This window comes from Schistocerca serialis, chromosome 2, assembly GCF_023864345.2.
Source record: "Schistocerca serialis cubense isolate TAMUIC-IGC-003099 chromosome 2, iqSchSeri2.2, whole genome shotgun sequence".
In the NCBI taxonomy this organism is placed as follows: Eukaryota; Metazoa; Arthropoda; class Insecta; order Orthoptera; family Acrididae; genus Schistocerca; species Schistocerca serialis.
In genome coordinates, this window is record NC_064639.1 from 616,031,321 (window position 1) to 616,055,251 (window position 23,931).

Sequence of the window (23,931 nt, forward strand, 5' to 3'; positions counted from 1 at the left end):
TGCAAATCCTGTGCCAAAAAGCCTTAGGTTTTTCAGTTGTCTCGATGGTTTTCCTTTGTATATTCTGAAATTCTCCGTGTTGAAATGTTCTTCGTCTGTGAATCGTGTTTCTTGCAGTGCACATATTTTGATTTGAAATTTTTCGAGAGTGTCTGTCAGTTGTTTCATCTTTCCTGTCTTCATCAGTGTGTTCACGTTGAGTGTGCCGATGTAGTGTTTGCGTTTGGTCTTGAGGGAGTTTGAGAAGCTCCGATTCTTCTCATGATGTCCGTGAGCCCCCGGAATCCGATGCTCACGACAATCCCAGTCTATTGACTGGGGCCCGGGGTAATGAGATTTTTCTCGTTGTACCATCATGATGTTTAGTAGTTGGATGTATGGCATGCTGCCGAGTACAACCTGACTTTCCAGATCAGGAGGTTGGTTGAGGCCGCCACTGACATGTGGAGCAGACGCCTTTTGTAGCCGCCCACTGTGGGAACAGACGCTACTAGTAGTTTTGGTCCGCCCCGAGTATTTCATTTCCTCGGTACCACCTATATCTAGGAGGCATTCCCCTATCCGCCACCTGGGGAGGCGCTCGGTTGCGGGTCTACTAACCGCCCCGAGATATATATATATATATATATATATATATATATATATATATATATATATATATATATTTGCATGTTCCCCATCTCTTACGAAACCACTGGACCGATTGCTACCAAACATGGTACACATATGGTTTACTGTCTCCAAAGAATGACTATGGGGATGCGAAAGCAGTGTAGCCAACGACGCGAGATTACCAATACTTCAGTGATCCAGTATTTGAAAATGAGAACATTTACAGACTTGCAACAACCTTTATACATAATTTCGAACCTTTACGACATTTTTTCTCGCCGGCGATCTCCACATAATGACGAAAGGTAAAAAGTTTGTCGGTTACTACATTTTCACAGTTCATACAGTAAAAGTGCTTCATGAGGCATGACGCTTTGCTGCTAACTGTATTCGTCGCACATTTTGCTGACAGTATTCACATACAGCACTGAAAACACCAGAAAAGTTTGAACTTTGTATGACAGTTTAGGAGGCTTGACGTCATAAGTACTGAATGAGTGAAAAACTACCACATCACGCAATACGTTGAAATTTATTGCTTGGTTACTACTAACTCTATTTATAACAGACAGTATGGACATTTGCTGCTGAACGTACCTAAAAAAATATACCATTTTACTACACGTTGTTCTCATAAACAGTGAGATGCGTGAGAAACTACCGCATTATGAATGACGTTTTAATTTATTACTTTTTTATTACGAACTCAATTCGCAACACATTTCGCAGAAGTTACCCACATATGCCGACAAATGTTCAAATGGTTCAAATGGCTCTGAGCACTATGGGACTCAACTGCTGAGGTCATTAGTCCCCTAGAACTTAGAACTAGTTAAACCTAACTAACCTAAGGACATCACAAACATCCATGCCCGAGGCAGGATTCGAACCTGCGACCGTAGCGGTCTTGCGGTTCCAGACTGCAGCGCCTTTAACCGCACGGCCACTTCGGCCGGCGCCGACAAATGTACCTAGAGAAATATATCATTGTACGACACATAGTTCAGGAGATATAATAAACTCTGAGATGCATGAGAAACAGCTGCATCATGCATGACGGTTTACTTTATTACGTCTTTACTATTAAATCCATTCATAACATATTTTGCAAACAGTAGGTACATGAACCACTGGATTTGTCTACAAAGTTATATCACTGTACACCTCAAAATTCAGGAGGTACGACGTCAGAAATACTAAGCTGCGTGAAAATGAAACTGCAGGGCGACATTCGCTAGAGATACAGGTGAAATATGTGTATATTAAATTGGTGGGAAATATATCGTCATTATCTAAGTTTTGGAGCTACAACTTGTTTCACCGTTTCGATCTCGTAAATCTTTGTCCTCCTACAAATACCTCATGTAGGCTGATGACCTCCGGTTGTACTTAAGTGCAAAAACGACAAACCTGAAGACAGCTAAGCAGAATCTCATTATCGACGGGTGTGCACTATCAAAGTAGGTTCTGGGTATAGGTTAAAGCTTAACAACCCATCTAAAAACTAAGCGATACTGATTGGTCACAGTAGCTTCATTAGACAGAAATATCGGGAATCCTTACCACCTTTGAACCTAAATTGGACAAATAACAACTTCACTCTTTAGCAAAGAGTCTAGGAGTAAAAATAGATGAAAATCTAAATTGAACTGAGCGCATCTCTACACGCCCTACAAAAATATAAAATGCTCGTCCCTCTTGATCTGCAAAAGATACTTGTACAAACACTGACGCTTCCAGTTATTTCAGTGAGGCATTTCTCGCGCGGGGTAGCCGTGCGGTCTCAGGCGTCTTGTCACGGTTCGCGCGGCTCCCCCCGTCGGAGGTTCGAGTTCCCCCTCGGGCATAAGTGTGGGTGTTGTCCTTAGCGTCATTTAATGTAAGTTAGCTTAATTAGTGTGTAAGCCTAGGGACCGATGACCTAAGCAGTTTGGTCCCATAGTCCTTACCACAAATTCCCAGTTTCCGAGGGATTTGTCAGGAAAGCTCATCGCGCCTGGAACTGGTTATGAATGCCTCTGTTCGTTATATTGTGGTATTCGAGCTTCCATCATATTTCGCAGTCTTATGCACGGCTATCCTAACTGCCTGCAGACAAACGCAAAGGTTTCCATACCCTCTGTCTTCTCTACTGTCTTATCAACGTATACTTTGCGCCACATCTGTCCACGATCTTAAGACTCTTCTCTGAACAACATTGCAGAAACTGTCTCCATCAGAACAAAATCATTTCGGTCTCACTCCATCGTTTAGCCACTTTCACGACGTCCTTCTCAGTAGCAGGAACCTGACTCTGGAATAACCTCCCGTTTTATATTAGAGAACTCTACAGCATCTCCAGCTTCAGAAGATAGTTAATGACATTTCTGCAAAAAAAAACGGTTACCATTTTCCCTGGACGCATTCATTACCCTTGTAGATCATTCTTTCCAATAAGATCTAATTTTACAGTATTTTTAACTGATGCAGTCTCCTTAAATTTCCTTTCCCCAGAACTCGCTATGTCAGAAAGCGTCTATTTTGTAGACTTATAAATTCTTTTTATATCTGTCACTATCATTATTGTTATTAATGTCACAATTATTGTCACTATTATTATTATCGTTATTATTGCTGTTATCACTATTAGAGGCAGCGGCAGCAGTAGCAGAGGTACTACCAGTATCAACTCACATTTATGTGTGAAAGCTGGTCTGGTGTAAGAGAGGCCTGATGGCCCTAAGCAGATCAGGTTAAATAAATAAATAAAATGAATAAATTGAAAAGTGGCACAACATTAATGAAACAACTAATAGAATGAAATTCTACTATAGCAAAATAGCAATTCACAATAACCATTTGGTTAAAGCACAAACTAAATTATAGTCCTATTATGACTATTGATAGATTTCAAAATATAACAAATTTACTGGTGTAATTTCTATAGGTGAGTTGTATTAGTCACTGCCTCTGTTTTACGTTCGAGCATTGCGGTTGTGGGAAGAAAAAAATCCAAGTGAAGCATTATACGGGTAATCAGTGCAAATAATGGAGGACTTCAAAAAACATGTTGCACATTATAAGTAACTTCTATTGAATGCTGCACTACGCTTCAGAGTGGCACAGACACATGGCATTATTTTTCAACATAGACACCATACCAAGTAACCGTAAACAACGGTCGGAACGTTCCACCAACTGCTAAATTTCTAGACGATAGAAATGCTTTCCTTGGTCACGGAACCATAGTCGGAAAACCCGCGATTGCTGTGAATCAGTTCTTTGATTGTCTGAACACTGTCGCCTGTGGTCGATGTAGATGGCCTTTCTTCTCGATCGACGTCATCGCTGTCTGTGAGGCCTAAGTCAAATTGTTGACACCATTTCACTATGGCTGAAAGCGAGATTGTATTTGGTTCATATAGCGCCAAACTTTTTGTGGTGTCACCGCCAGACACCACACTTGCTAGGTGGTAGCTTAAATCGGCCGCGGTCCATTTAGTACATGTCGGACCCGCGTGTCGCCACTGTGTAATCGCAGACCTAGCGCCACCACCAAGGCAGGTCTCGTGATACGAGAGAGCACTCGCCCCAGTTGTACGAGAACCTAGCTACCGCCCAGTTGTACGAGAACCTAGCTACCGACCAGATGTACGAAGCCTTTCTCTCTCATTAGCCGAGAGACAGAATAGCCATCAGCTAAGTTAATGGCTACGAACTAGCAAGGCGCCATTTGTATCAGTGCCTATAGCTTACGAGTATTCAAGAGAGATGTATTCCAAGGACTAATAAAAAGATAAGTAATAAGCATCTACATACTTTTCTTCTTATTCATTTATAAGTTCTCATGTTCCAGACTTCACGCCCGTCTGCTTTAGCCGTGCGTGCCCTATCGGCTACAGCGTTAGTGTAGCTTGCATTTTCAGCCATCTAAACTTCACGGTGTCGGCCCAGCTACCGACACAACACTTTTACTGTGAATCTGTGTGCAATTTATGCGTTGTGTTCACAAGAAACGCACTGTCCTGAGCACTTCAACGTTGGAGTATGTTTCCAGTTGGCGCCCCATTTCACCCGCACACTGTGACGCACCTGTTAACCATACCACAGCATAAGTGTGTCTGCAGGAAACCAGTAACATGTAGTTTCTTCCGACACGGCGGCACTCTTGTTGGGGAACGATCTCAGCATGGGACGACACGTGTAACTTACTTTATGAAGTCCCCTCATATCAGCGCTGAAGTGTTTCAGGAACGACCATATAATTGTGGATTAGGTTCTTAGGGATTACGATAGCCTTGAAATTGATCTTTTTGAATTTGCGTTTTAGACGTTACTGGATTCAAATAAATTTATGCCGTTCTACAAGACGATGTGTCTTTTCATATTTTCTGTAACATCTTTGACATTAACTTTAAAGAATGGATGTTTGTCCTACTGAACGGAACTTTGCGTTTCGCTTATAATTAACTTTAGGCATAAGGTCTTTCACAATTATTACAAGTACATTAGATCAGGTTAGAAATTTAGAAGGCCGTTGCACCTTGAAGACTTGTGAGCTCTGTCCCCTGCTCACTTTCTGTACAATTATTCCTGTGTTTGTCAGTTAATGATTGTTTCTTAATTCCGTTAACTGATGATCGGTTGTGTGTACTTCTTTAAGTAATGTTGACGGGAATGTCACTAGTAGTTTATTACATCTTCTTATTTGTTGGAACTGTTTACTGAATTATGGATGAGTGACTCACTTTTGGACGACATTTGGTACTTGAAAATTGCTGTTCAGTGTTCTTATTAGACGTCACCCGACATTCGGCCGTAAAATTCAGTACACTACTAGGTTCCAATTCGAATGATTCCTCCGATCGATTGTTCACGACCAACTGTATCAGTAGACTCCGCTTTAACTGCTCCTGAACTGGCTCGCGCTCGAAACAAGCAACCACGAAACCCATTGTTGTGCTCAGGGATGCTGACCTCACGAGGCTTAGAAAGTGATCCAGATAAAACTGGCCGCGTCTTTTTTTTTACACACATGAGTCTGAATCGTTCAGTTGACAATGTATTTAAACAAAAAAAAAAAAAAAAAACAAGTAAATGTATATTTACACACTAACATGCGAAAAAAATTGTTATGTAGATAGGAAGTGCTCAATGAAATGGATTTAGACTTCTGTCACAGAACACTATTGTACAAGAAGAGAGCAAAAATTTTAACGGAAGTCGTAAAAAAAAAGGATATGGTCGCCCATATGTATTATTTACAATGAAAAAGCATACGAAGAACATTCCAAGAAATATTTTAAGCTGATCAGTAATCAAATAAAGTTTTTGTGATAGTCAAAATTAAGAAAGACGGAAAAATGTCACCTTTTCGTTGAAATGAAGAGACAAAAGGATTACGGAAGAAAACATAAAAGGTTCTTTTCGTCTGTGAGAAACTCTGTCGAGTCAAAGCAAGTCTCATTCTATGGCCGTGAGGTTTCGGAAAGTCCCCCACTGCTGAGGTGGGCAAGATTCTAGCGGAGGTCTTGCATCACTGTCTTCTTTCGACCTGTCACGAAACGTCGAATCTATATTGTATTCTTTACGTCGTGGAGTGCATATACAAATTAGTTTTGTTATGAAAGGAAAGAAAGGAGCAGGGTGAACTCCAGCATTTGCACGTAACTTAGTGTCGCAGATTAGCACCAAGCAATACACAAACTTGTACCGCCACCAAACCAACAGATGAATGTCAAAAATATCACACACATTTTCACCATGTGATACATCGGCACTTAAAGCACGAAGCCATTGCATGGTCTGACAATCAGAAATTATATCCATTGAGGCTATGTATTCATACATATTTTCAGTTTATACTCTAGCAGTCATGAACAGAGAACTAGAGTTTAAAAAAATAACGGAACATGTATTGGCAGATTCAGAAACAATTATACAAAGTGAATTGACTGGATAAGTAATAGTGGATTGAAACCAGTAAATACGGGAGGTGGACAAAAACCTGAAACACATTACCAAGCCTAAAACGGAGTAGGAAAACAGTTGGCATTCAACACAACTTCCAATCATCTCGGGAAGGATAATGCAGGTCCTGTATGGTCTTCAAGAGAATCTTGCACCGTTCTTGCTGCAAAATAGTGGCATTTCAGGTAGCGATTATGGAGATGGAAGGCCGTCACGCCCCGTCCCTCAAAAGTAGACCACAAAGCCCCAATAATACTGAGATCTGGTGACTGTGGTGGTCAGGGGGACGTGACAGTTCTTATTCGTGCTCACAAAACCAGTCATGGACTGTTCTGGCGGAACCACAAGCGCCGGAACGAAGATGAAGAACGCAAGAGAAGAGACGTCCGCCAATAGCACGCTGAGCCAGGACGTCACCACGATAGGAACCACTCCTGCCAGCCTCGGCCGGACGTTAGTGGGCAGTGTTCGCAGACTATTAGCACGGCCTAGCAGAGAGTGCTACGATAGCAGTTATTAGTGATCCACAAACTGTGTGCCAAACTTGTATGAACATTATATACTGGTTGGTCCATTGATCGTGACCGGGTCAAATATCTCACGAAATAAGCGTCAAACGAAAAAACTACAAAGAACGAAACTTGTCTAGCCAAGGGGGAAACCAGATGGCGCTATGGTTGGCCCGCTAGGTGGCGCTGACATAGGTCAAACGGATATCAACTGCGTTTTTTTAAATAGCATCCCCATTTTTTATTACATATTCGTGTAGTACGTAAAGAAATATGAATGTTTTAGTTGGACCACATTTTTCGCTTTGTGGTAGATGGCGCTGTAATAGTCACAAACGTATGGCTCACAATTTGAGACGAACCGATGGTAACAGGTACGTTTTTTAAATTAAAATATAGAACATAGGTACGTTTGAACATTTTATTTCGGTTGTTCCAATGTGATACATGTACCTTTGTGAACTTATTTCTGAGAACGCATGCTGTTACAGCGTGATTACCTGTAAATACCACATTAATGCAATAAATGCTCAAAATGATGTCTGTCAACCACAATGCATTTGGCAATACGTGTAACGACATTCCTCTCAACAGCGAGAAGTTCGCCTTCCGTAATGTTCGCACATGCACTGGCAATGCGCTGATGCATGTCGTCAGGCGTTGTCGGTGGATCACGATAGCAAATATCCTTCAACTTTCCCCACAGAAAGAAATCCGGGGACGTCAGATCCGGTGAACGTGCGGGCCATGGTATGGTGCTTCGACGACCAATCCACCTGTCATGAAATATGATATTCAATACCGCTTCAACCGCACGCGAGCAATGTGCCGGACATCCATCATGTTGGAAGTACATCGCCATTCTGTCATGCAGTGAAACATCTTGAAGTAATATCGGTGGAACATTACGTAGGAAATCAGCATACATTGCACCATTTAGATTACCATCGATAAAATGCTGGCCAATTATCCTTCCTCCCATAATGACGCACCATACATTAAGCCGCCAAGGTCGCTGATGTTCCAATTGTCGCAGCCATCGTGGATTTTCCGTTGCCCAATAGTGCATATTATGCCGGTTTACGTTACCGCTGATAGTAAATCATGCTTCGTCGATAAATAGAACGCGTGCAAAAAATCTATCATCGTCCCGTAATTTCTCTTGGGCCCACTAGCAGAACTGTACACGACGTTCAAAGTCGTCGCCATGCGATTCCTGGTGCATAGAAATATGGTACGAGTGCAATCGATGTTGATGTAGCATTCTCAACACCGACGTTTTTGAGACTCCCGATTCTCGCGCAATTTGTCAGCTACTGATGTGCGGATTAGCTGCGACAGCAGCTAAAATACCTACTTGGGTATCATCATTTGTTGCAGGTCGTGGTTGACGTTTCACATGTGGTTGAACACTTCCTGTTTCCATAAATAACGTAACTATCCGGCGAACGGTCCGGACACTTGGATGATGTCGTCCAGGATACCGAGCAGCATACATAGCACACGCCCGTTGGGCATTTTGATCACAGTAGCCATAACCAACACGATAGCGACCTTTTCCGCAATTGGTAAACGGTCCATTTTAACACAGGCAATGTATCACGAAGCAAATACCGTCCGCACTGGCGGAATGTTACGTGATACCACGTACTTATACGTTTGTGACTATTACAGCACCATCTATCACAAAGCGAAAAAAGTGTTCCAACTAAAACATTCATATATTCCTTTATGTACTACACGAATAGACTATGTAATAAAAAACAGGGTTTCCTATTTTAAAAAAACGCAGTTGATATCCGTTTGACCTATGGCAGCGTCATCTAGCGGGCCTACCATAGCGCCATCTGGTTTCCCCCTTCAAGCTAGACGAGTTTCGTTCTTTGTAGTTTTTTCGTTTGTAGCTCATTTCGTGAGATATTTGGCCCGGTCATTATCAATGGACCACCCAGTATAGCAAAAGGACTCAGATTTATGTTGCATGTCGCCCATCGCTTGCGACCCCTTTGTAAATACAAGTTAAGTATTGTTATTCTTCTTATTTGTAATAAAAGCTACTAATGGTATTCGCCTGAATTGTTGTATAGCATTCCGAGAACGCTGCATTCTTTAGGCAACGTATACGAGACGTGTGAGGAGGACCGCACAGGGACGATGCGAGCTGTGTGAATAGGAGCACTGTTCTTAGAACACAGCGTCAACAAACATGTACCTTGGGATGAACCCGATCAGCGAAAACGGTCACATAATTCTTATGTGTAATGAAACATTCCTGAATATCCATGGGCCCCATGGAATACCACGACACGGCTGCCCAAATAATCACTGAACCCCCGGCATATTTCACTCCTGGGGCGTAAAGTCGGCCAGAAGTTGGAAACAGTGAGAAACTAGATCCCTGCAATTCCGTGCTCATGGAGAGCTCCCTTCGTGTTCTACGCGCTACAGTCTGGAGCCGAGCGACCGTTACGGTCGCGGGATAGAATCCTGCCTCGGGCATGGATGTGTGTGATGTCCTTAGGTTAGTTAGGTTTAATTAGTTCTAAGTTCTAGGTGACTGATGACCTCAGAAGTTAAGTCGCATAGTGCTCAGAGCCATTTGAACCCTTCGTGTTGTTTCAGTGTTGATAGATTTCGGAAGTGCGACATCCAGTTCTGCAGTGACTTTTTTAGCTGTCGTCCTCTTATTTTTCGTCACAATCCTCTTCAATGACCGTCTGTCAGAATCACTTATCACACAGTTTCTTTCGTGACGCGACTTAGCGGGTGATGTTTTCCCGATTTCCTCGTATGCAGTATAAATCATCGATATGGTGCCTCTTGAAACACAAAACTGTTCGACTCTCTTGGTTAAGGAAGCACTCACCACGCATGCACCAGCAATTTGCCTACGTTCGAATTCACTTAACTGCGACATAATGCACTAACAACTACGCAGAACGCTGTTCTGACCACGACTGCCATTTACAACGTATGAAGGGCATTGCACAGGCGTTCTCTGGGGTCAAATATAGCAGCACAACCTGGTGGTTTGACGTAGTATCTGCATTTGTGTTCAAGCACGCATTTTTCCCAGTGTTTCCATTTTTTTGTATAACCTCCTGTACGAGGAGACTGTAATAAAGAAAGTATTGCTGAGATAAAAGCGAAGTTAAAGTTTAACGTTACAAATGCTCCATAAAGAATAAATGACTAGAGCACATATGGTGTGAGCTGCGGCTGTCTTAAGAGGATACATCAGTGGGAGGTGCGAAATTTTAGGAAAGCGATTAGCAACATTTCACTTGTTCACTTGTGTGCGTTTGTTCTCAAGAAAAATAGCGCAGCTTCAAAATTCTTCTTATGAGTTATAGTTTGCTATTTTCTTTCCCCGCAGATCCTGGATCTTTATAGAAATAATTCGCCAGGGGTAGCTTCTATACTGGTGCAACCCATATATTTACCTAGTAAGAAAAATAAACTCCTTGATAGTCTCTAAAGCGTTGCAACTGCTTATCAGTTTACGCAGCTGCAATATGAGTCGTTGTCAACAACCAAATGTTCAAAGTATCTGCAAAGGATAATCACACTCACACTTTCACAGATATCAACAGAGCCTCCCAATGATTGTAATGTAATGGACAAGAAGCACTGCACGCCATCGGGTTCTGAATTACTTCCAGTCACTTTATAACTTTGCATAAACTGCGAACGAAACTCGTATTTCGAATGGAATCTTGTCTGAAACTCATATGTTTTGGTTCAGTTACCAGATTGTAAATCAAAGCTTTAAGCGTTACTGGTTTGATGCAGCCCTCCATGCTGCTCTATCTTGTGCAAACTTCTTCATCTCCCCGTACCTATTGCAGCCTACATCCTTCTGAATCTGCTTAGTCTATTCATCTCTTGGTCTCCCTCTACGATTTTTACCCTCCACGCTGCCCCCCAGTACTAAATTGGTGATCCCTTGATGCCTCAGAACATGTCCTACCAACCGATCCCCTCTTCTAGTCAAGTTGTGCCACAAACACCTCTTCTCCCCAATTCTATTCAATACCTCCTCATTAGTTATGTGATCTACCCATCTAATCTTCAGCATTCTTCTGTAGCACCACATTTAGAAAGCTTCTATTCTCTTCTTGTCCAAATTATTTATCTTCCATGTTTCACTACCATACATGGCTACACTCCACACAAATACTTTCAGAGGCTACTTCCTGACACTTAAATTAATACTCGATGTTTACAAATTTATCTTCTTCAGAAACGCTTTCCTTGCCATTGCCAGCCTACATTTTATATCCTCTCTACTTCGACCATCATCAGTTATTTTGCTCCCCAAATAGCAAAACTCCTTTACTACTTTAAGTGCCTCATTTCCTAATCTAATTCCCTCAGCATCACCCGACTTAATTAGACTACATTCCATTATCCTTGTTTTGCTTTTGTTGATGTTCATCTTATATCCTCCTTTCAAGACACTGTCCATTCCATTCAACTGCTCTTCCAAGTCCTTTGCTGTCTCTGACAGAATTACAATGTCATCGGCGAACCTCAAAGTTTTTACTTCTTCTCCACGGATTTTAATACCTACTCCGAACTTTTCTTTTGTTTCCTTTACTGCTTACTCAATATACAGATTGAATAACATCGGGGAGAGGCTACAACCCTGTCTCACTCCCTTCCCAACCACAGCTTCCCTTTCGTGTCCCTCGACTCTTATAACTGCCCTCTGGTTTCTGTACAAGTTGCAAATAGCTTTTCGCTCCCTGTATTTTACCCCTGCCACCTTTAGAATTTGAAAGAGAGTTTCCACTCAACATTGTCAAAAGGTTTCTCTAAGTCTACAAATGCTAGAAACGTAGGTTTGCCTTTCCTTAATCTTTCTTCTAAAATAAGTCGTAGGGTCAGTAGTCCATATTAGGCTAATACACACTACCCCACCCCTATCACGCAACAGACGATTTATGGAGGAAATTACGATATGGCCCTGTTTGTGGTCAGTTTATGAGTTGCGCCTTCGACATAATTCTATTTATGATAATGTAATAGCTGATCACTCGTATCTGGCAAAGGGCGCAGATATAAAGATTTTCCTATCACAAAGTGATTTATTGCGAGAATTTCTAAAGTATTACAAGACATAAATACTGAATGGAATATGAATAAGGACTATGTAACTTTGGTAATGAGATGTTGGCTGAATTCGTGTACAGGAGTGGGATCAACTATCGTGTTACGGAGCCCTACAAACTCTGTGAGTGAGAGTATGCATTAACACGTTACCCCCGACTATTACAAACAATATTGATCGAGAATGAGAGCCCTTGATACAAATGACTCATGCAAGCCATGTCTGTGTATGGTGACAAGGCGACAACGTAAGCTGGGAGGAGTCAAGCCAGTGCTGCAAATACTTTACCACCTGCGAGACTGGCCGAGCGCCGACAGCTCGGAGGGCACGGATTAAGTTTTAGCTGCTCTCACTGGCGGTCCGCGCCCGTAGATAAAGACCTGATCGAAATATCGGAAGCGCGAAACGCCAAATAATACCGATTGTTGTCGCCAAGTGGAAACAGAAATGCTCTTCCCGGAATACCATGACAGTAATAAAATTTGGAAACTTGTGGTAAGTTCCTATGGGACCAAACTGCTGAGGTCATCAGTCCCTAGGCTTGCACACTACTTAATCTAACTTAAACTATCTTACGCTAAGGACAACATACACATCCATGCCCAAGGGAGGACTCGAACCTCCGACTGGGGGAGCCGCGCAAACCGTGGCAAGGCGTCCGAGACCGCTCGGCTATCCCGCGCGGCTGACAGTAATACTAATGACTCTTGCGATCACCTTTACTCTGGCTGACCAGAACTGAAGAACTCACTCTGGCAGTCCAGAAGCAAAACACGACCGTTCTCTCCGGCTGTCCAGAAGCAAATCCATTCAACTGTTTACTTCGCCTTCACACCGAAAGATTAGCTCCTTGGCCCCATCGTGTAGAAAAATCTCCATCCGTGTGAGGACACAGAAAGAACTGCCAATCATACTCTTAGATTCTGCCGCTCTTTCCCCCTACATACCGTTACTATAAATTTCCCTCCTATCGAGGGTCGTCCCGCTAAATTCGGAGTGCGCTCTTTTGCGTCAGCACACTTCATTTCCACCAATCAGATGGCGTTTTTCGGTCTTTGCGCGGGAAAGCATAGGACTGAAACTGCCTTTCGCCGTTAAATGGCAATGGTCTACGCGTGTGCTGCACTGTCGACCCCCTATGGGCGCACATATTAAAATTATCCGTCTAAATGCAGACAATGCAGCCATCTGACGCCGTCTGGTAGGCGGGCGGCGGTCCTCAGTGCACTAATACGACATGCCAGGCGCCAGCCCCCAATCGTCCCGCACACCCTGCTCACCTCGCTACAAAAGGCGAAAACGCCGGGCACCCCCTGTGGTGCGACGATTGGGCCGTACTCTGCTCTTGTCGCGCATGATAACTGTGCCACCACACAACGTCGCACGCTTAATAAGGTGCACCCCCCACGACACCCAGTTTCTACCTAAAGAAAATCAAAGCTCTCATGCCAGGTTTCATTACTCCAACGACTTTTATTGGCCGTCATCACTTGGGAACTTGACGAGAAGAAATTGAAGCAAGGCAAAAAAATGGAAAGGTACAAGCCAGGAGAGCTTGGTGCCATTCAATGTATCCAGCATTCATGGGGCATGCTGTTTTACTATATCTTAACACTTCCTGGCAGATTAAAACTGTGTACCGAACCGAAATTCGAACTCGGGACCTTTGCCTTTCGCAGGCAAATGCTGTGCCGGCCGCTGTAACCGAGCGGTTCTAAGCGCTTCAGTCGTGAACCGCGCTGCTGCTACGGTCGCAGTTTCGAATCCTGCCTCGGGCATGGATGTGTGTAATGTCCTTAGGTTAGTTAGGTCAAAGTAGTTCTAAGTCTAGGGAACTGATGACCTCAGATGTTGAGTCACATAGTGCTTAGAGCCATTTGAACCATTTTTGAGGCAAATGCTCTACCAACTGAGATGCCCAAGCACGACTCATGGCCCGTCCTCACTGCTTTTCTTCCGCCAATACCATTTCTTCTCCATTTCATGCTGTTGTTAACATCTTCGTGTATTAAATCAAGATCGTGCGTGTCCCACTTGATCTTGTCAGCCCACATCTTTGTTGGCGTTCCACGTGGTACTGTCGCACCTGGGTCAAACTGGAGTGCTGTATGTGCGACAGCGTTGTTCTGTCTTCTTATAACGTGACCAAACCACCAGAGACGAGCTTCCCTGATTTCATCCACAATTGGAGTAATGCCAGATCTTCATCGAATATCAGCATTTCTTGAGGAGGTGTATAGAATTATTTCTAGAGTCCATCAAATCATCTTTATCTCCATTGTACGACCTGTCCGATCCCTCTGCGACATTTGACGACATGCTGCACCATAAATGGCTTGCATGCCTACCAAAGTCTTCTAAATTTTCGCAGTCAAATGTTGCGGTGTCTTTTTGTCACAGAGGACTTCAGTGACATGTCTTTTCTAGCTGTGTTTAACTTCGTCTGGATATCAGAATCGACGTACATTTTCACTCTGCAGCGGAGTGTGCGCTGATATGAAACTTCCTGGCAGATTAAAACTGTGTGCCGGACCGAGACTCGAACTCGGGACCTTTGCCTCTCGCGGACAAGTGTTCTACTGACGGAAGTAAAGCTGTGAGGACGGAGCGTGACTCGTGCTTGGGTAGCTCGATGGTAGAGCACTTGCCCGCGAAAGGCAAAGCTCCCGAGTTCGAGTCTCGGTCTGGCACACAGTTTTAATCGGCCAGGAAGTTTCTTTTCAATGTACTTGCTTTTATAGATATTGATAATTCATTGTGATGATGTCATTGGTCAAGGGGTCACATTCCAGGTACTTACTCTTCTGGGCATTTAGACACAGCCAGTAATCAGGCAATCTGTCCTTCCAGGTTTATACCTCATTTTGGAGTTCAAGCCGAATTTCTTAAACTAGGCTCACATAACTGCCTAAATAAGAGTCCAGGGATGTTGTGCCAGTACGTGAGCCATTGCTGTATCGATGCAGAAGATGAATAAAAGCACTGATAGGGCACATACCTGATGAACGCCAATAGTGACATTTCAAAGAGAAGAAATTATAGTGGGTTCTCGCAACACGCTAACAGTATTGTGGTAAAGAAGATGTACCCAGCCTACATGGGCCTCGGAGAGTTCAAGACAGTGAAGAGCTCGCCACATGAATTCGGTTGGAGTTTTTCGAATGCTTGTCCTAGATCAAGAAATGTTACGTGTACGTTTTTATGTTTATGACTGCAGTTTTTCATCAATAGGCATATAGCATGGCTTTCATCAAGGTACTGCAGCCTTTACCGAAGCCATACTGGTTGGATGTTATTGTAACAACGTCTCTAAGACTGATCTAATGTGCCGATCAGAGTGGTGCAGGCGTTAATGGCCAGCATGTATAGAACGCCAACAGGAGCGGAGCAGCAGTTACCAGGGTCCACCTGGAGATGGTAACAAGTCTGTTTACCGAAATGCAGTGGAGTAATTATGACGCAACCCTGCCGGACGCTCGAAAATTCTACAAGTTTCTGAGACCAATGTCCAGCCTGTGCCAGACAGGAATTACTTAAATTGTGGAACGGGGAAGATGATCCTATCTCTCTTTAGCCTTGTGTACAATACCACTGCAAAAGATGCTGTCCTTTGTTTCACTTAATTTCTTGGAAACTGATAACATCACTTTGGGTTAATTGCTACAAATTACACTGATTTAACTTCTTGAACTTAATTTTGTATTCAGTCAGAGGATTACAAACATCCGTTTAATCTGTGAGATCTACTGGGTTGTTCTAACTGCTTCTTTTACATACTTCATTCCCTGACATAGGCAGAGTAGACTCTAGTGGATTCCTCGGCTTTTAGCCGGTCTGCACCATTTCCGGAGTTGGTATTTCAACTGGCAATAATTGAACGGTATCTCCATTTCGGGCATATACGTAACAACAAAGAAAAATATTCAGAAAGGATCTATGCGAATTTGTTGCTGGGGCACTACCGTTCCAGTAGCTACCATCTTTACGACTACGTTTACCGAGTCGAGAGATTTCTTCTAACTTTTGCCCACTGCAACATGGTACTTCATCACAAACAATCGTATAATTCGTGGAATGACCTGATGGAGCCAGGTGCGCAAAAATCACAAAAAAGACAACGCAACCAGAACTGTGAATAACCATGTCAACGCAGCATCTACGAAGAAACTGACATCAGATGTAAGTGCCAAGCTCTTAACAGTGTTCTAGCAGATGTTCGGCTGTACGACATTTACTGATAAAGAAGTTAAGTGACTGAATTTTCTCCACCAAAATTATACGAGCGAAACAGGACATCCTGGTTGCTGTTAGAGGATGATGCAACATAAAATGATCTTGAATCAGCTCTCTGCTTTCTAGCCACTCACGGTATTAATCTGCTTGCTTCTAGAGTGTGCCAGATGGGAAACACGTGATCTTGTTGAGGACTCGAGAAATTAATTTGTTTACATTTAAAAAGTTCCAGCGAGAGAAGCTGAGCAAGATAATTCGATGCTATCATTCGTCGATAGAGCCATTCCCCACGGAATTATCTGATCTTTTCGTGGCATCTTTTGACTGTTGTGTTATACATACTTCTACGCATATATTTGCAGTGGTTGTTCAAGCACGCGGAAAACAAGGAGGCCACTGAATAAAGTCTTCTCGGTTTTCAAGCCACTTCATTTCTAAATAGTCTGAATCAGTATGATAACTTTCTAGAGCGCCAAAGAATATCTATGAATGCTGCGCTCTGTTGATAATCTATGTTGTCGCACAGATAAATGTTTCATGAGCAAATAATATTAAATGGGTTAAAAGAAATGTCAAACACTGTATATTCACTTGATGTTGGTTTATTCTAGTCTATGCACATCCTGTCATTGTCTTAAAGAAGTAACATTTCTTTCAGGTGGGTGGAATTAGTTACGTAATTTCAGCCAAAGAGTTTACAGCAAGATCCAGATTATGCTATTTTCTTTAACGCAGTTAGGTATATTCCTCATAGTTTACATTATTCATCACTTCCTATCAGTTGAACTATTAACGGTCTATCGCACTGGGTCTAAGTTCAGTCTTTCGTTGATAATAATCAACTTAAGACAATATATTTGGTTATTTTCGTAGCTTGAATTACTTCAAAGATATTTTCAAAGTTGCTGGTTTACCTCTTTCAGTTTTTAATAATTTCTAACAGGTCGCAAATCTTCAAATGTAACAAATCATCTCGTTTCGCCTACCAATATTACGCACGAACGCACAAGTTCATTTACGACACGAGAAGGCAAGCGCCACAAGTACATTAACAATGTACAACTTTAGGTTCTGTATTTCGCAGTGTCATCAAAGAGCATACTCCGTGACCTACAAGTCTACTACCTTGCAGTCTACTACTATTTTATCTTGAAACTAATAGATTATATTTCTTTTTATTCCTTCTCAAAACATTAAGTTACTTTGCTACCAAGATTCCTTTCTACTGATTTTTATATTAATTTATTTTCAGTCTACTTGCTACTAGTCATGCAATGATAGTACAGAGGAACTTCGTTTTTCTTTTTATGAAATTTTGATCTTGGGCTTGTGGCCTGTATTGGGGTGTGAGAACCAGATTTATATTTTTCATTTTTGCGTCCAAAGGGTAGAGGCGTTACATGCTCAATGCCATGCAAACAGTCGACAGGCTTCGAGTTTCCGTTCCGCTCTTTGGCAGGCATCTGACCACAGCAATTTGCCATTTGTCGAAGTCGTTATGTCAGTAGATTTCTCCATTTGCGGCCCGAATCGTTGCAGAATGTTTCCGCAGTCTTTTCCTTAATTGTTATTTCAATTCTCCACGGAAGGGGCAGGATAGCAGAGGATAAAACAACTCTTCAGCCAAAGGTTACATAAATTGAAAAGATATAAAATAAATAAAAACAGGTGACAATAAATCATGTTTTTTTCTAAATAACGCATTGGTGGGCAAGGTTTCTCATTTTTACATAGAAACAAATGACAAAAGATAAATGTTCTTTTTTTAAAAAAATTACACACACTGTTGCAAAATATGTATGATTTTTAAAACTTTTTAGATGGTTTTGTATTGCAGTTAAAATGTAATCACTGATGGTAAATAAAAGATGCTACGGTGTAATGCTGAAGCTATTGGTGCATGAAAATGATAATGGTCACAATGGAGGTGGAATAATGAGAATGATTACGGGGTCCTGTGAAACAGCAGGTAGCTACTAAAAATCTGTGATGTGGAGGAAGGGGAGGGAGGAAAATCGAAGGACGGTGTTAGATAGGCCATTGCGACTAGCGTTGGAATGAGTGATATATCTCGCGACAGATTTATTCGTTGGGAAGTTGAAATTACGGCAGGAGAGGTTTGGTAACGCATGAAGATGTAAGGAACGTGGAATATGGATGCAGTGGTGCAGCGGGGTATCTGTATTGGTGATTAGTGGATGGGACGCTGAGTGCCCAGACTGTGTTTGGCGATTAATACATTGGATCAGAAGACGTTCGAGGAAGAGAAGAAGGCATGGGAAGTGACTTAGTGGCTATAGGATGCGAATCAGGCAACGTAACGCATGTGAGAGGCGAGGCAGGGTTTTTCCAGGAGTTCAAGGGACTTGTCGAATGTAGGATAGGCGGAGATCTTAGCAACATTGGCGTAAACCAGCATGGGGCGGATTAAGGATTTATTGGTGAGGGTAATAGTAGAAGGATGTAGAGCCCAGGTGCGGCCTATTAGTAGTATCAATCGATTTCGGGCTTTGTGCTGAATTTCCGCATTCCTCTCTGCTCTGCTGATATAGTTCCCTTACCGCGTCACGTGTCCGCATCGCCAGCAGCTGGCATTCAGTCTCGCAGTGGGCAATGGTCAGAATGGTTTGGCTCCTTGTTGTGTATAATGTTGGTAAATAAAACTTAACTTTAAAATGTGTATATATTTCACCCAAATTTTTCATGATTGGTACGTTTATGCTTTATGCAGAACATTGAAAATTTATGTCTGATTGAAGAAAGAAAAGACAACTTGAATTTCAGCTATCCATCGAAATGACTGGAGACGAAATACCAAATCGATGAACGCTAGCAGTGAAAGGATAAATTTGCCTAAAGAACTCTCTCGACATTCGCTTGAAAGTATTTCGTGGAACCACACAAAAACAAGTGAAGATGGCCGTACGGAGATCCCCTACGGAAAGCGATTTCAGTGGCTGTGCCTCACTCGATTACTACAAAAGGAAAGAAGGTGAAGTTTTAGCAATTTTCGGAAAAAGACAATGGAATGGAGATTACTACCACATTGCCTGAGAAACTATGCTTGAATCTTGAGCTTATGTATCTTCTTGAGCTCTGGATTCATAGAAGAGGCTTTCAACTGTCCCAAGAGGGATAAATGTTTCAGTACACAACATCCGCTGCCTCAGAGCATTAACAAACAAAATAATTTTACAAGTAAATTCAACGACAAACCCAGTCAACACACGACAAGCCTCCTAGCCCCCTCTGCAACATTAGGATGCACTTTTAGAACAGCCTGTTCAACAGAACTAATAAACTCAACCACCGGCGGATACTTGGGAGTCGGTGCAAAATTTAAACCTTTCCCTAATACGAATAAAATTGCATCATCAAAGGCTTTCTCCTCGAGATTTATCACAGAACGTTGAGGAACAGTACTACACTCCGAACAACGGAAACGTTCAAACTTCACCAAGTGCCGAGCAATTATAGAATGAAATTCTCAGTCAGACGGCGACCATGAAGCACCGTCCATCAAATCCAAAGAGAAAGCCAGAGTTTTAGAAGATATCATTAAATGAAGCCGAAACAATTCCTTGGAAACGAAATCCAACGGTCGACTAGTGTAATGGATTCTTTCACGAACAAGAAGAGCTAGGCCAATCCGTTGCTTGATGCAAATGGCGACAGAAGAATTATTATGGAGCACAACCTTGGCAAAAGTTGGAACAATATTTGGATCACGACACCTCAGCAAAAAAGACAACGCACACTACAGTCTTACTCTGCTGCTGCGAAGTTTATCCAGCGGTCCAATCCCCGAAAGCAACGATACATTTCCTCTCTGTAGAGACTAACAATGTGAGACCTGAGATTCTCCTGGCGTATACAATGTTAAAATAACTTACGGGAATGTAGCCAGAAGACGTCGTCGACAACCGCCAATATTTAGACAGGGGCACACCTTGCCATTTTCAAGGCATCACTGCAGCAAGTACGTGCTGTGCAAGGGAAATTTAAGACCTCAGTTTTCAAAGAAACTTCGGAAAGATAACACTTGCACAGGCTGTGAACACTAGCGCCATCACAAACCAACGAAGACCGACAACAGAAGTTACCGACATCGAAATTAGTAATCAACGTATGAGATAATATTAACTCTGTCCCTCTATTTTTTTGACACATGAGAGAACTGGAGTCCATGCAGAATTTGAACTATTATAAGATTACTTGCCAACTGAATTACAACAGCTTCCTATTCCAATAGCTGAAAGTGCAGGCAGAATCTCCATGTTGAAATGTTCCATAGCATGACCGGTGTCCAGGCAATGTTCTGCAATGGTGGATTTGCTCGGCTGTTGTAAGCGTGTGTGACGCTTATGCTCAGTACACTGGTCCTCCACAGTCCTGATAGTCTGACCAATATATAACCTGCCACTACTGCAGGGAATACGGTATACACAAGGCTTACCCAAACAGTGTAAAATTTAAATCTTCCCCTAGAACGAATAAAGCTGCATCGTAAAAAGCTTTCTCCGTGAGATTTACCTCAGAACGCTAGAAACAGTATCAAACTCCTAGCCTCGGAAACTTCAAACCTCGTCAAATGGCGGGCACTTACAAAATGAAATTCGCTGTCATAATTCGACCATGGAGCACGGTCCAGCCAGCCCAAGAAAAAGCCTAAATTTCTGAAGCAGTCATTGTCAGACGAGTTAGCCCATCTCCGAGCCACCTTTCGTCAGAACTGTTACAGTGAAAGACAGATCAGACTCGCGTTGCGCTATCACCAACTGCACAGCTGGTGAGTGATCATAATACCGAGTTGGCACCAAAGTCTACGGCCTTTTTGTCTTACGCAGGAAGTATTTCGAAAAGGATTATTCGTATTTTGCGGAAACATGTTGTGAAGTGTGCTTTTCGATCACCACTATGATCAGGATCCTTTTAGGTTTCGACCACTATCTAAGACCAGAGTCTTTTTAGGATCTGTAAAGGATAATGTAATTGAGTAAACCGTGTGTCTACCGTATTCCTTGCAATAGTGGCATGTCATATTTTGGTCAGATTATTAGGACTGTGGAGGACCGGTGTACTGAGCATAAGCGGTATACAAGCTCACAATAGCGGCGCAAATCCAACCTTGCAGAACACAATCTCGGTACCGGTCATCCTACGGACATAACACGGAGATTATGACATGTATGATAAGCTATTGGGATAGTGAAACTTCCTGGCAGATTAAAACTGTGTACCGGACTGAAACTCGAACTCGGGACCTTTCCCTTTCGCGGGTAAGTTCTCTACCATCTGAGCACGACTCACGACCCGTCCTCACAGCTTTACTTCCGCCTTCAAAATTATTAGGATAGTGTTATTAAGAAAGCTTTTGAAATCAGATTGGCATGTTATCTTATTGTAGAGATCGTAGTTTTGTTTAAATTCTGCATGGAATCCAGTTCTCTCCCCTGTCAGAAAACAGAGAGACAGAGTTAATGATACCTCTTGTGTTGACTATTAATTTCGCAGTCGGTAATTTCTGATGTCAACTTTGGTTTGTGATTGGGAAGTTTTTCTGAAAACTGAGATCTTAAATTTTCCTTGCACAGCACTCAATTGCTACAGCGATATCTTGAAAATGGCAGGGTGTTCTCCCGTCGAAATAACGGCGGTTGTCGACAACGTCACTGAGCTGCATTCTTGTAAGTTATCTGAACATTGTACGCGCCGGGATAAACTCAAGTATCAAATCTTAGGTTTGTTATTGTTGCTGTAATAGTCTTCAGTCTGAAGATCAGTTTCACTTACCTCTCTGGGCTACTCTATCCAGTGCAAAGCTCTTCATCTCCGAACAACAACTGCAACTTACATCCTTTGAATCTGCTTATTGTTTTCATCTCTTGGTCTCCCTCTACGATTTCTACCCCACACCCTTCGCTTCAATACTAGATTGGTGAGTCCTTAATGTTTCAGAACGAGTTCTATCAACAGATCCCTTTTTTCAGTCAGGGTGTGTCACAAATTTCTTTTTTCACCAATTCTGTTCACTACCTCCTCATTTGTTTCATGATCTACCCATCTAATCTTCAGCACTCTACTGTAGCACCACATTTCAAAAAACTGTTTATCATCCATGCTTCACTTCCTTAAATGGCTACACTCTATACAAATACTTTCAGAAAAGACCTACTAACTCGTCCATGTTTTATTTCCATATATGATTACACTCCTATAAATACTTCCTAACACTTAAATCTATATTCGATATTAACGAATTTCTCTTCTTCACAAACGCTTTTCTTGCATTTACTAGTGTACATTTTGTATCCTGTCTACTTCGGCCATCGTCAGTTATCTTTCTACACAAATAGCAAAACTCATTTACTACTTTGTCTCGTTTTCTAATCTAGTTCCCTCAGCATCTCCTGATTTAATTCGAATACATTCTATTATACCTGTTTTGCTGTGGTTGATGTTTATCTTATCTCTTCATTTCAGGAGAATGTCCATTCCGTTTAACTACTATTCCATGTCCTTTGGTGTCTTTGACTGAATTTCAATGTAATCAGCAAATCTCGAAGTTTTTATTTCGTCTCCCTGATCTTTAATTCCTTCTCCAACTTCTTCTTTGATTTCCTTTACTGTTTGCTCAGTGTTCAGATTGAATAACATCGGGGATAGGTTACAATACTGTCTCACTCCCTTTTCAACCACTGCTTCCCTTTCATGCCCCTACACTCTTAAGACTGCATTCTGGTTTCTGTACAAGTTGTAAACAGTCTTTTGATCCCTGTATTTTGCCCCTGCTATCTCCAGAATTTCAAAGAGTGTGTCCCAGTTAACCTTGTCAGAAAGTTGCTGTAAGTCTACAACCGCTATCAGTATAGGTTTGCCTTTCCTTAAAGTTTCTTCTAAGACAAGTCGTAGGTTCAGTATTGCCTCGCATGTTCCTACATTTCCACGGAATCCAAACTGATCTTGCCCGAGGTCGGCTTCAACAGTTTTTCCATTCTTTTGTAAAGAATTGTGTTAGTATTTTGCTACTATGCCTTATTAAACTGATGGTTCGCTAATATTTACACCTGTCAGCTCCTGCTTCCTTTGGAATTGAAATTATTACTTTCTTCTTCAAATATGAAGGTATTTCGCCTGTCTCATACATCTTGCGCACCAGACGGAAGAAATTTGTCATGTCTGGCTCTCTCAAGGCCATCAGTAACTCTGACGGAACGTCGTGTACTCCCGGGGCCTTGTTTCGACCTAGGTCTTTCAGTGCTCTGTCAAATTCTTCTCGCAGTATCATCATCTCATGCGTCATCTTCATCAGTGTTCTATTTCTGTATATTGCCTTAAAGATCATTTGTACAAACCTTCTCTATACTCCTTCCACCTTTCAGCTTTCCCTTCTCTGCTTAGGACTGGTTTTCTAACTGAGCTCTTGACATTTATACAACTGCTTCTCTCTTCTCCAAAGGTCTCTAATTTTCCTGTAGGCGGTATCTATCTTTCCCGTACTAAAATATACTTCTA